Below are 15252 nucleotides of genomic sequence, written 5' to 3'. Positions count from 1 at the left end.
GGACGCAAATTTAATTTTAATACATATGAATGCAGAGGTGAAAAGAGTAATACAATTTTCTACTTAAGTAATAGTAAAGTTACTTTAATAATATGTTACTTAAGTAAAAGTAAAGTTACTTTAATAATATTTTACTTAAGTAAAAGTAAAGTTACTGGTCTAAAAATCTACTCAAGTAAAAAGTCATTTTAATTTTAAGAGTTACTTTTTTACAGCGGGGAGAGGTTTCTAGTATAGTTCACAAAGGAAGGATATATACATCTCAAACTATGTTTTTAATTGTAAACATCTCTACAATTAAAGTGCAATAACAAATGTTAATAAAATAAAAAGCTTTTTATAACTAAGAAACATTTATGGAATTATTTAATGATTTTTACAGGTGAGTTATGCACTTTTGAAGCAAAAATAATATGAGGTCAGCAGCTAGTAAATACAATCATTATATGAAGGTTGTAATTGATGTATTGCTGGTAACATACATTGTTATTAAACTATATACATAAATGAACATATAATGAGATGAGTGCCATGGCTATACACTATACATCCTTTACACGTTTATTAGCTCCCAGACCTGTGTACCTGGGCTGCGTTCAGCCCCGACAAAACGTTGCACAACGTTTATTAAACTGAAACGGTGATGCATTGAACACCCTGTTGTGATGACGCAAGAGTTGCAACTACGGTAGCTGAGAGGCCATTCTTTGTGTTCTTTTTTAAATGTTTCTAAAGCCTGATGAAATCGTTATAAATGTGTGTTTAATACTGTAAAATACCCTCGATGTTACAATCACTGACCTTGCTGTCCAAAATGAAAGACAACATTCCAACTTGAACCCATTGAGAGAGCTGTCTCTTTACTATCGCGTGGTTTTATACATCTTGCCGCTGATTGGGCTGACATTTCTGACACACCCACCAAACAAGAGAAAACGCTTCTAAAACCTGTTGCATTCCGTTGCACACCGTTTCCAGGAAACATGTCGTTCAACCCGGAAACCGTAGCAAAACGTTGCGCACCGGTGTGAGATTGAACATGCCCCTGATGTCTTTCAATCTATCTCTCTCGCGCTCTCTCTCTCTCTGCAATGTCTAATGATCTGCGCATTCTCGAGGACGTTCTCAAGTTGTTTGACTTGACGCGAAGCTGCTAGACCTCGGAAGATAATGCGCATGTATTAAAAATGCATCGTGCAAATTAGCGGTTAAACACGGTCGGCAATTCTCAAACTCCGTACTCAAGAGCATGAACCCTACCTGAATGAAACAATCGCTTTGCGTCAATGGCCAGGGGTTTCTTTCGTAAGAATTGAATTGAGGGTCTGCATTAGCCTGCGCCTGTCTCGTCCCTCTCCATGGTTCTTTTTGCGCGTTCCCCCGCCCATCAATCAATCATCCGACCGTGGCGCGTCTTTATCACCTTACTTTTTTATTTATTTTTACTCAGTAACGGATATGATTTAACATGTAGCGAAGTAACCAACAATACTTTAAACATACTTAAGTAAAAGTAAAGTACAGATTTTAAAAACTACTCAAAGTAAAAGTACACAAAAAACTCAGTTACAGCAAGGTGAGTAAATGTAATTTGTTACTTTCAGCTCTGCCTCACCTCTGCATGAATGCATAAAAATGTTTTCTTGATCGTTTATCTGCTTCTGTTCTCAGAAAACGAAATATGTTCATGTTTATATGTCAAAATAGTCCAGTTTTAAAACATATGAGGATAAACTGATAAGTGATGGGAAACGTTGTATTGTATATAGCTTATTAACGCGTCGGCTCCGTACACTTCTCTACCACCGGAATGTGTGGTGGTGAGGTAAAAGGGGCGTGGGCAGTGGACCAAACCACTGTGAGGCAAGGGAGGGGGAATCCAAATATTTAAAACGTTTTTTTGTTGTTGCTCCGTTTGCATTTGTATTGTTTCACTTCTTACCCAGATAGCAATTTCCTTTGGACCGGATCCGCATGAAAGCCTTTAGATCCGTCTGTAGCGGACATACGGTATCTGACTGTGGGCCAGATCTGCACCTGATAAGATTTCAGCTCTGCTAGCAAAGCTGTTTTTTCATCGATTTACAGATTTGTTCCAGGTCCGGTTTCCGCAACTCAACCGGAAGTCAGGAGATGCGTTTAAAATACAAAACACTAATTTGGCCCAAACCTGTGATACGGATATGGGCAGAAGGAGCAGGTGGTAATTGAACAGAGAAGTCAACTAGCTGGCTGCTGTAGAATAAAAGTATTTTGTAATGGCACAAATTTAGAAACATGAGGGTGCACTATGTGCCCATGGCCACTTCATTTCTACACTAAATTTAAGCTAATTGGCTCAGTATATGTGCCAGTTAGACTTTTCAGTGCTGTTTTTCTACAGTCAGCAGATTTGGGCCAGATCCACTTACCACATCAGAACCAAAGCTTCCAGAAAGACAGTTCCCTGATGTGGCCCACATCTGTAATATTGACCCAAACCACCTCCAAACTTGTGTGTTCCACTCTGGTTTACTGAACAGAGCCGAACGCGCGAAGTGAGTGAGGTCCGTCCGTTTGAGAGACGTTATGCTGATCTGGCCCTCATCCGTACCACGGATTATAGCCAGAAACCGTTGGAATAGATCAAATGAAACTTTTGTGGGGGTGCCCATGCCATATTTCGTTATTAAATCCTGATTTGTTAAATCTTACAATGGAACACTTGCACGTAGCCTACACAAAAATGAGAAATTCACTAACAAAGTAATAGGCTTGTCTCAAAATGGAAGATTTACCACATAACAAAATAATACATTAGCAACTGTCCACTATCCAAGTGCAATGGTCCAAGCTGTATTGCCATCCTGTGAAGAAAAAAAGTTGCGAACATCGTGGGAAAAAACGGCACTGGCGCACATAATGGATGGCAACATGGGTACGTATATTGATTTTTTAATACTATATTTCGTTGGCAATGGTGTGATTATGGTGAATATAGTGTTATGGGACTGCAAGTTTCTGCTTTAAGTTTTAATTTGCCCCAGGGGCGGTTCTAGACCCTTTTAAGTGGGGCTCCAGCCACCCTGCCGTCATCTTAGCCCCCCTAAAATTAGTCTTAATATTTCTACCAAACTATCAAATATATTTTTCTGAAGTTTTATTTATTTGTAAAAACAATTAATTCGAAGATAATTATTAAAAAAACGCAAAATGCAAGACATTTAGAAAAAAATTACGAGTTTATGAGGCATTTGATTAGCTTTGCTGTTCTGCGCATGCGTCGTAACCGTCAGTGGAGGAGAGCTCGAGCGCCTGTGCTTCAGGTCACACAGAGGGAGCAGTTGTTTCATAAAATATCCAGCGTGGAAGCTCAGAAGGTATTTTCGCTAATGTTTTAATTTGTTTGCTAACCTGTATGAGTGCAGTCATGTCTACAAAATATATAAGAATATTTGCCGTCTTAAATGAGATAATAATAGGTTGGTATCCCCCGTTTATAATTCAAAACTGCTTTGCATACTGAAGCCGTGCCGTTTAAAGTTTGCCGTTGTCATGACATTTTGCAATACTACAAGGTCTATATTTGTACCTTTTTCTAGTTAACAGTAATACCAGCTGTGAATAATATGATGCTAAGTTATCGAATGTGCAATTGAGAAATATGTCATATGAGTTTAACCCACGAAATTAAACACACAAATAAGATAGACTATAAACAACATTCAGTGACTTGTTCGCTTTTATAGATGGATATATAACGTTTTTTAAATGCTGGAAAGGAGAGCAAACAGGTGGAGAAAGAGTTAGAGAGACTGAGGTCAGAGACAGGTAACGTTAGGAGATGATAAAGTGATTGTTGCAGTTTCATAGTCATGATAAATGTTGTTATTATTATTAGCCCCTAAAATATACATCATTCCATTATTTACTTACCCTTATGTTGTTTTAAAACATAACAGCTTTTATTTTCCGATCAGAAACTAAAGGGGTCATGTATGATTTATTACAGTCATATTTAGAATCACTGCAGGTTGTTGTTAGTAAGTTTATGAATATGGTTATGCATGCTAGAAGCATGCATGATACATCTGGAAAGTAAAACTGATTTATAATGTATACCGAAAAGTACAGTCTGACTCGTATAAATATAAATTCTCATATAAATTGTTAGTATTCATTAAACTTTGAATATACATATAGTATACATGAACTTGAATTCAAGATACACAATAATAAATAATAGTAATAAATAACTTTTATACCTTTTATATCTGTTCAAGAGAATTTTTATTTATTTGTATTAGGATAATAATAATAAGGGCTTGGAACTATATAGAAGAGTAATGTATATGTAGCCTACATGAATTTATTAATATAATAATACTGGTCCCAATTTGCAAAAAGGCATCATAATGCTCTCTTCACATAATCACTGAGGGCTAAGCCCCCATAAGAATGAAATCCTGGAACAGTTTGCCCCATCCCGCTATCAGCTATCGTGAAGTAATTAATTACCAACCATTTCGTTCGAAAAATTCTAAAACAACGATGTTTTTAATACTTTAAAATAACATTTGATAAATGAACCTTTCTCTTGGAGGTTTCTTAAACAAAAGGCTGCATAGGAGGTCGCATTTGTAAACTGCATACGTCATAAAGACTGTCTTGTTACAGAATATTAACAATTATAAAGTTTTACACTATTATATTTAGTTAATCGTAGCTGTATTTAAATTTAGTTAATTGTTGTAATATGCTTATGACTTGCGAATGTAATGATTAATTAACTGAAATAAAGCAGGCTTGATGACGTACTGTATGCATCCTGCATATGCGACCTGCGGAGGATGCAGCTTTCTGTTTGAGTAATATCAGCATAAAGGTTTCTGGCTAAAGCTTTCACGGTGCAATGTGCATGCATTATATTCTGTCTTTTACTGCGTGTGCTGTTTTGTTTGGGTTTCCAAATGTTCGTCTGACACGCGTTGTGAATCAGGGTATCTTCCGTCCATTCCATATTCGTTTTAAAATTAAAAACCAAAAATGAAAAAACAAATCGAATTTTCATTTATCGTTTCCATTTATAAAATGAAAAAAGAAAAATAGAAATTTATACATTTTTCTAGTTACCCAGCAAACATTGGTCCGACGGCAACGTCGTGTCCCTGGCCAAAAATAGTCGCGGTATGACGGCATAAATCGGTGAAAATATGTAAAAAAAAAAAAAAAAACATGTCATAAAAATGCATTCAGATACATTTGTACATGTCTATAGTTCTATGGGGTTACATGTATAATTGTTACTTTGACTTTTAGCTACGTGTACTTCAATATATACCCTGATGTGAATTGGATGCATGTCTTTTACAGGTGCATTTATAGTCCATCATGACATAAAAAATCCTCTGCATGCAACCACGAGGAGAGGGGGAATTTACTAAGGAGTTTTGTCTATATTATATAAAATCTACTGTTGGGTAAGTACATTTTGTATTATTTGATTAACGTGGTTAAGTTTTACTTGTTTGACACAAATGAACCAAAATAAACATTGCCAGAATTGTCCACACTGAGTATGGCTAAAATTAGCTAATAGGCTAAAAAGTACTTTGAACTTACACATGTTATACCATAGTATAAAGTATATTTAATGATAGAGTCAAAGTTATTACTTTAGCTTATATATGTAGCCTTTGAGAATTTCTTTCAGAAATTAAAACATCTGAAAGAGAAAAGTTATTTGGCATGATGGAATGATTTGATTGCCTACACATTGCACATGTAAAATGTTAAATACTGTTCTGTATTAAAAGCTCAGCATAAGTGTTTGATTAACTTCCTTTGCTTTTGTTTTGTACAAAGGAAGAGCAGAACCTAATCCAAATAAAAATAAACAAGCTGTTAAAAGCCAGGTAAATGCCTCAGTTTTATACACTTAAACACATAGGAGTTGGTATTTGTGGGGTTAATATCAGTAATTACAATTTCATTTTGTTTACAGTTGAAGGTGGTCAACACAAACCAAATGAAGATGTTGCACATTCCACAAACAATAAAAAAGAAGGTATGGCAAACTGTAGATATGGTTTAAACAGTCAGTCTACATATTTGTTAATGTTCTAATGTGTCATATCTTCTTGTTTGTGCTAAAGATCAAGTTTTGTGTCCAACACACTTGGATGAGACGTGCCCGACCCCTGACTTTGTCTACCCTACATTAAGTTGTACGTTTTTGACTGCTTTGCTTTACTTTGAAAAAGAATCATGCTTTCAAAAAGGACTTTTATATATTTCGATATGAAACTCAAAAATTTATATAAATTGTTTTGGTGTATTTTGTTTACACAGGTGATGGCACACTTCATGACAGTAAACATCGGTATCAAGATGATGTGATTGATCTATACCCTAGAATAAGCTGTGACACTATGAGACGTACGTGCTACTGATGCTTTTTGTTATTTTTTTGGTGCATTCCCACACTATACAAACACGTTGCTTGGCTCCAAAGTGCATACACTTTTGACTTTATAATGTCATTCTCATTTATAGGTAAACATTTATTCCATCAGGGTTTTGCCTGAATGTCAACATAATATCCCAAAACTTTGATATAAAAAGTGATTTATTTTAATATTTTACACTACTATGTTTTTTTAAATACATTGTGCGTGTGTATGTTTATTGTACTTAATGAAATTACATGCAAGGTGTAATTTGTTTTGCAGGGTGCCATAATGAACAGCCATCTTCCAGACAACCGAAACAGGCAGAGTATTGTTTTCTTGTGTATTGTCATACACCTAAAGAGGATTTTTTGTAATTGTACAGTTATGGCGTTATTCATTCATTAATGTGTCCTTTCTTACCTTAAATAACTTGTCATTTTTCACTCCTTTTGTTTTTAATGTCTATATAGTATTGTCTACAATACCAAATTCTGGATTGACGCCCCAGTACCAGAAGGCACTCCAATCCCAGAGAGCATCCCATTGTATGTGAGAACTTTACAGTCACATCTTATTTTAAGCAGATTCTACTAGGGATGCACAATATATCGCATGTGATTGTCATTGCACATCTTGTCAGTGAAGCTGGTTCCATGATCGCGATCACCTGCTTTCAGATGGAGCGGCATTTACTACACAAAGCCTTAGTTCACTGACAATTGGGGCAATTTCGCATTAATTATCGGGGACGCATCTCCTGCAATACATGCGATATGGACCAGCTTGTCAGTTAACCTCAGCTTTGTGTAGTAAATGCTGCTCCATCTGAAAGCAGGTGATGGCAATTTACTACTAATCAAGGAACCGGCTTCAATGACGAGATGCGCATGATATCGCATGCAATTTATCATGCATCGCTGGAAACTACATTAGTGACAACTAGGCCTGTCGCGATAAACGATAAATCGATTAATCGCACGGTAAATAAAATGAGTTCGATCATTTTTTTAGCCCGCGATAATTCACATTTGCATGCTTGTTTGTTTTCCTTGTCTCTCTCTCTCTCTCTACCAAAGAGACTGGATGACCGCTCCGTGCAACGAGTGACAAGGAGTGAACCCTCGTCAGTCATTTGTCAGTCGCATGATCTGTGTGGGGAGGGGGGACTCCTGACGTAGCCTATCACAGTAGGAGTACTGAGGAGGATGAGCGCCGCGTGAGGAGTGTAGCAGGAGAAAACACTAGTTAAGACGAGAGTTGGAGAAAAAGATGGATTTACTAGAGGCTGTTTACACTTGTCATTAACATGCGTTTTTATCGATCGGATCACAATGTTTTACGTCTTTTCTGACTTTTCTGACACAAGGTGAACAGTGCTATTTTAGCCTTTCATTGATAAACTAAAGCGGGTGATCTCCGCAGTTTCATTTTGCAAGCGTGTGAAAGTTGCGCGATCTTATTTCATCAATTGCGCTGAAAATTCAGAGAAAGCTCTAACATATAAACGTACAAAACACTGTGCAGCATGTATACTTGCTAAACAAGCAGCGGACTCCGACATAATATTAGTTTGCGTCCATATAAACTCATAATTACTCCCGCTGGCGTTCAAATGACAGCGGAGAGACTCGCCCACCGTCTCACGGACCGTCCCCTCACAGTATTCAGCACAGAAGCGGTCGAAAGTGGACAAAAGAGACGGATTTAAATACCAGGTGTAAATGTGATATGTCTCTCTCGTCCACTTGTGATCTGATCAAAAACACATCTTGATACCAAGTGTAAACAGCCAAGTTTCAAAACCAAACGCTACAGCTGCAGTGTGGGAGTACTTTGGATTTAAACCTAATGACGGAGGTGAACCACTAAACCTGAACGAACCACTAAACCTGAACGAGCCGTTATGTCGCATTTGTGGTAATAACGTAGCACTTAAAAGTGGCAACACGACAAACATGCATATGCACCTAAAACGCAATCATCCTGTTATTTTGTTCATTTCTTGTGGATATTTAAAATGTCTTCCAGTTCCAGTATTACTTATTGTTTAGAAATAAAAGTTTATAGATCTTTGAAAAGGTGTATCTGCATTATTATAATGGTCCCGGAGCATCAATGTTATCGCCTATCGCGATAAATTCCGAGGCAATTTATCGCCTAGCAAAATTTGTTATCGTGACAGGCCTAGTGACAACACAGCTTAGAGTATAAACATGTACATTTCTCTGAATTTCAGTTAATAGTTACAAATAAAGAGCTTATAATGTCTGTCATTGCTCAACCACAAAGACCTAAAGTACAGCCATCTGATTTCATAACTAATGCAGTATTACACTGTGAAGTGATTTACTGTTAATATTTTACACTACCATATAATTAACTATATTTGTACAGGTGAGGTAACACAACGAAAAAATAACAGGATGGAGACTACCTGATTCTTCACCTATGGCCTTAGCTTCAAATGCAAGAAGTAAGAAATGCTATATGACGTGTATTTTGCATTATGAATGCATTATGAATGCATTATGAATACATCAAAGATGTTGATAACAAGTTGATCTGTGTAAGTTGTGATATAAAGAATATGTATATATATTTCCATCTATCTTTCTATAACATTATTTCAATTGTTTTCACATTTAGGTCCAGCAACTTTCTGAGCTGGTGGATATTCTATCAGAGACTGCATGAACAACGTTATGAACAGGTATGTGTTTCCCTTGAATTGTGTAATCCTGCATAATATTGCAGGAATATTGATTACAACCATAATTAACCCAGCAATTTATATTACTTAAATTCAGGATTTAATCTGTCACACATCACTTGTTCAGAACTATTAAAGTTCGTAGTGGCTCAAACAGTCAGCCATACTGAAAACAAGAAATCAAATCATAATTTCAGTGTAAGCCAGTGGTGTCAAACTCAGTTCCTGGAGGGCCGGTGTCCCTGCAGAGTTTAGATCCAGCCCTAATCAAAAACACCTGATGCGTTTAATCAAGGTCTTCAGGATTACTAGAAACTTCCAAACAGGTGTGTTGGAGTTGGTTGGAGCTAAACTGTGTAGGACACCGGCCCTCCAGGAACTGAGTTTGACACCCCTGGTGTAAGCCATTACTTGTCACCAAAACCTATGGATGAGGATATTGTTTATAGCACATGTTACATGGTAGATGAGTAGTTGTGAGTATGTTTGAACATTGCATGCAATTGATATGTTGCACATTACTGTTAATTGTAATTTATTGACCATTAAGGTAATTTGTCTAAGGTGAAGTAATCTTACATTTCTTTCACAGAATGATGTCTAATTGTCTTATGGCAAAGTTCAATATGAGGGGTGGTGGACATCTGGAAAATAAGTCTTTTAAAGGCACACCTTTGTATTATGTTATTCAAGGTAATTTGGGGAATATGTTGATCTAAAAAAAACTCTTGTTCTTGTATATTGATGTAATTTTTATTACTATGATTTATGTATTTAGGGGACATCACAGCTCACCTGTCTTTATCAGAAATATCCTGTTCATTTTTTGACAGTTACACACCTAGTTTAGGGTCTTTCTCAAGGGCACCACAGTGGGATTGAAGAGCAAGGGTACAAATGCTGTTGGTCTCACAACTGATCTAACACTTATTTAAAGCATAACATCTTTTATACAATAATTTATATATATATATGGGCCATTCTACCGAATTGGTGCAAATTGACACTTCAAAACTTCTTGAAAAAAGTGTGTTTTTTCCTGCAAGCTTTGTAGTCATAAACATAGTAGAACATCTAAGGAACACTAATCTACTGATTGGACACTTTAGTTTTCTAGCGTGTTTTTATACAGTTTCGAAATGTTTTCTCTCTCCCAAAATGTGTCACTACCGAAACACAACAACATTTGATATAAAAATTTGGTTTTTAATAGCCTATTCTGATTTTCTTTACATTAACCTTCTAAATATATTTTTTACATTTTTTTAAAGACAGTTTCATTGTTATATCGATTAGAAATATAATTTTAACAAAACTATAAGAGTGGTTTATCAAATGAAATGCATTTTGAAAGCATTATTTCTCTGTAATTGCCATACATGCACTGATACAGATTTGAAATTCAAGGATTCATTAGTTTAAATTTTTATCTAACTAAATAAAATTATATCATCTTTTCTGACAACAAAACCTATTTTATTTTTCTAGAACATTGTTTGTTTCGGTCGTGACAGTAATGTTTCGGTAGTGACATCCATATTGGATTGTCCATATTTTGTTTAAAAAAAAGTAATTAGTTAGTCAAAAATGATTGGCATTATGCAGTCAAAACATACAGCACAAAAAATATCTAAAGCAACACCACATAAAAGCACTTTGCACTGACATTACGCTGATGACGGATAGTTCAGACCTTAAAGGGATGCAAGATAGCCGATTTTTGCGAGTTTTATGTGTATCGTGTATATTTTATGTGTTTATGTGTATATTGGCCAATATGTGGCTGCTGTGTTCACCGACATTATCACTGGCATTATTTACAGACAGAGTGCTGGAAGCCACAAGCGATTGCAGGTCATGTGACTAAAAACAAACAACCTTTCCGTGACAACATTGAAAGCTCGGCCTAACAGCTGATCATAACTGGACAAAGCGGGTTTTTATTTCTATATCATTTTTTTATTTATATATATTTGTAGTAATAAAGTGCTAGAAATCAATATCCTTTGCTGATAGTTCCTCATCATTGTGGAGAGTGCAGTTCATGGTTCCATAGAACCATCACCTTTTTTTACTATTTGTTAAATATAGTTTTTTTTAAGTTCAATAAATGTTACTTTTTTAAATTGAGACATTTATAATGTAAACTGAGTGAGCAAAAGCAGTATCGGCTCCAAGTATCGGCTCAAGAAAATAGGCAGCCTGTATCGGCTAAGGCTAATGAAACAAAAATCGGTATCGGCATTGGCACAAAAAAATCCATATGGGTCAATCTCTAAAAAGAACTATACACACAGAACTGTCTTTTAACCATCTTCCTGTGTTTGTCCTGTCTTTTCCTCCATTCTTTTCTGACATTTCTTTGCTCCCTGTCAGATAATTCTTTGATACTTTTCAGCATCCCTTCTTCCCTGCGTTTTTGATTTCGTTCTCTTTGCTTTTTTAAGTATTCTTGGTCAGGGCTCCAGACTAACTTTTTTTACTAGGAGCAAAGTGGCCCCCAACTGAAAATTTTAGGGGCGCAACCAAAAAAATTAGGGGCACACACCGATAATCAACATGCTAACCAAATAATCACATTTCTACAAAATTCCACTGTATTACTAATACATACTTCGATGATAGATGCAGAAAGTACAATGTGCTGTTTCAAATTCACTGTCACATCAGAAAAAAAGTCAAATTTACTAGTCGCACATGTGCGAATGGATGTAAAATTCAGTGGCACACTCTCAAATTTTGGTGGCAAAATACCACCAATTGGTGGCAGTCTGGAGCCCTGTTGGTACCTTTCTGGGTCCTCCCTCGATCTTTGTCTGTATTTTCTCAGTCTGTCCGCTCTACTTTCATCTTTCCGTCTATGCATATTGGCAATTCCTCTCTCTCTGTAGCTATCTCTACAAATTAACCAAAGATATTTACATTTACATTATTAGTGTGAGCCTGCCCTGTCTACACTTAACAATGACATGTCAATTTACTATGATACCATGTGCTATCTGTTATATAAATTATATGAAGCAATCAGTCAAAGTCCCGCTAAATTAGCGCAGAAAGTTTTCCATGAGACCAGAGGTAGAATCATATAGCCTTCATTTATCTCAATAATGAGTCAAGCTACTATGAATTAATTAAATTAATCTGGCCTAGTTTGTAGTCCTAGTCAAATCACATACAACATTACAGAAATATGACTGACAAATTATTTGTACTAAAAAAGAATATATGTGCACTTGAAAGTTTCTATTTATTTATTAAAATAAAGAAACAAGTGTCATTTTGTCACTACCGAAACAATCACGTCACAACCGAAAAGTCAACAAATGTTTCGGTTGTGACTGTTTCGGTAGTGACAATTTAAGCTAACTTTGATCCTACTGCTAAGAAGCTAATTAGTACGTAGTTAGCCAGCACAGTTCTCGACATTGAAACATGAGTAAAACCTAAATGACCAGTAGAAAAAATTTAAAAAAAATAATTAATCATTAAAAATGTGTGATCGGTAGTGACATTGATAAATGTCACACACTGATTTCCAAACTTTTGATCACATTTACTTCAAAACCATGGGACTGATCTAATCACCATGCCACCACGAGGGAGTGAGGCACAGACAAAGTTTCTGGTTCAAAATTGAGGGAAGTGGCTTAAAGCAGTATTATATTATTGACCGAACTATGCAATGTTTCGGTAGTGACGTGAAAATGCGGGACAGTGTTTTTTTTACATGATTATTCATGATTTTTACTGAAAATATCCAATAAATATATTTTTGGTTTTAATTAACAAAAGTATTCAAAATGATACTTCTTTAAAAAATTATAAAAAATTATTAAAAAATTATTTCATATTTATTTTTCTATGGTGAAATTCAGACCTTGGGGTTTGGGACAACCACCTCTCAATTGAAACCACTATATAAATGATGATATTTTATATATAAAGCCTGCAGCTACCTCAAATATTACTTTGGGTTTTGATTGCTATTTGCTTATATTTTTTTATTATCAAAAATGTTCCTACGTTAATGCTTTTTAAATTAGTTTTTTGGTTCCGGGACAGCAATTTGCACGAATTCGGTAGAATGGCCCATATATGAAGAGTTTCATTGCAAAACGAGATAACTCCGTTTTTAACATTTTTGTCAAAACATGTTTATTATTCTGTTATCATGTTATTATCTTGTTATATGGTGCTACCTAGCTGTATTTTTTAAGTTATGAAGGTTTAAATCAAAACAAACCAACTGCAGTTGAACAACCAAAAAACAAGATTTCTGAAAAATTATATATATATAATTTTAGCTGTAGACCATAAAGATTTTGAAAGTAAGTGCATGTCATTTACCTCAAATGTTTAATTGTATTTATTTTAAAAAGAAACATATTCTTCTCTTCCCTCAGATGCTGTGAGGAGGTGGAGCCCAAAAGCCACGGACTCGGAAATCGATGCAGCTATGGCAGACCACCTCAAGCACGCTCCAGGAAGAGAGCTAGGGGTTGTGAATACAAAAAATAAGCCAAACAGATGTAATGTGTTAGAGATAGTTCACACAAAAATTAAAATTGTTATAATTTTCTTACCCACGTGTTTCAAACCTGTATACATTTCTATTTTTTGCTGAACACAAAGATTGAATAATGTTTGTAACCAAGCATTTCTCACAACCCATTAACTGTCATAATCATTTTTTTTTACAATTGTAGTAATGGGTTGTGAGATCTGCTTTTTTAAAAACATTCTTTCAAATATCTTTGTGTTCCGCAGAACATAGAAAGATATACAGGTTTGAAACATGAGAGGGAGTAAATGACTAAATATTCATTTTTGGGTGAACTATCCCTTTATATAATAAAGTATTTTGAAATTGTTATTATAGTAAAAAAAATAAAAGTCTTAAATCAGAACATGCTTCTTTTTTGCTCATGTCCACAAATAATGTGTTCTTTAATGTGTTTAATGCCTAAAGACCTACACCAAGCGACAAGTGCTATGGTTGTTAGCTTATATACATTCTGAAAATTTCATGTGTACTTTATGTGAATGGAGGCCTATGATTATTGCTTCTGACTGTAGGGTAATTAAATATAAGGTAGCCTAAACACATGAAAGACTAAACATCACATAGGCCATAAATCCCAAAAATAAGGCATAGCTGGCATTGATCTGGTACGCGGATCTGTGCCGCATCTCTATGCGGGACTGGGCCAGCTCTGTTCCATTTCCAGTTCAGATTCGTGAAACTGATCCTGACCACTTCTTGGCCGATGTGCGTTTGGACACTGGACCGTGTTAGTTAAACGGATCTGATGCGGATGGAACGGTATGTGTGGGCCAGCTCCACCCCAGTGTTGTTTTACTGTTTTGGTACGAGAGTGGGCCAGGGCTGACCCATCTCTGGTGCAGAGCCATGAAACAAATCCTGATCACTTTTGGCCCGTTGTGCATTTGGACACTGGACCATGTCCGTGAGATGGATCCGGGGTGGATCGCATGGTAGGTGTGGGCCAGAACCACCCCAGTGTGGTTTTGCTATCTGGGTACACAACTAGTTTAAGTATTATAAATCATTAAATTATTTTCAATACACATATTCTAATCATAATTTAGGGGGGACAACCCTCAGATAGGGGGGGTCCTGTCCCCCCCGACCCCCCCGGGATTTCCGCCCATGTGCATAGGCATGAAACTCGGGTTACTCTGTGGAATTACACACTGCACAGCTTGCACACACCAGCTGGCTGTAAAGAGTTCTCCTGCACTAATGTAAAATGATGTGAAAAGTACCATGTTTGAAAGATTTGCTCACAATGCAATGCTAACAAGAGTTAAATTACAGGCTATGGTAAAAGCAGGAAGAATTATGATAATGTTGGTCTTGTCCACGTCAACAAGCCTAGGAAGTAGACTAGCCTACAATCCGTGTTTGGAGAGATTTACGTTGGAAATAATAACTCGCGTCCTTGTTTACTTTGGGGTTTGTACCTTTTGCATATGGTTAGCATGTACTAACACACACTTATACACCAAAGGTAAACATATTTTAAAATTCTTTTAGTAAAATAATATCAATATTTACAATGTTGTACTGTTTGTGCCTGCCTTGTGCAC

General features: G+C 36.0%; 1 long non-coding RNA gene across 5 annotated transcripts; it reads left to right on the top strand.

The window, feature by feature from the left end:
- The first annotated feature begins 2792 nt into the window (after positions 1–2792).
- LOC135736019 (uncharacterized) lies at positions 2793–14678 on the top strand. Of its 5 annotated transcripts, XR_010527741.1 has the most exons (9): positions 2793–3359; positions 5353–5459; positions 5845–5894; positions 5984–6046; positions 6135–6206; positions 6331–6417; positions 6711–8904; positions 9078–9141; positions 9734–10085. It is a non-coding gene; the product is annotated as an uncharacterized lncRNA (long non-coding RNA). The 5 variants fall into 5 exon arrangements; XR_010527743.2 differs by lacking the exons at positions 2793–3359; positions 5353–5459 and adding an exon at positions 13545–14678 and having other exon boundaries at positions 5596–5894; positions 9734–9834; XR_010527742.2 differs by lacking the exons at positions 2793–3359; positions 5353–5459 and having other exon boundaries at positions 5596–5894; positions 6711–7675; positions 8826–8904.
- The last annotated feature ends 574 nt before the right edge of the window (positions 14679–15252 follow it).

Source organism: Paramisgurnus dabryanus, chromosome 4 (assembly GCF_030506205.2).
Source record: "Paramisgurnus dabryanus chromosome 4, PD_genome_1.1, whole genome shotgun sequence".
NCBI lineage: Eukaryota > Metazoa > Chordata > Actinopteri > Cypriniformes > Cobitidae > Paramisgurnus > Paramisgurnus dabryanus.
Note: the sequence above shows the minus strand (reverse complement) of the source record. Positions and strands in the feature narration are given on the sequence as shown.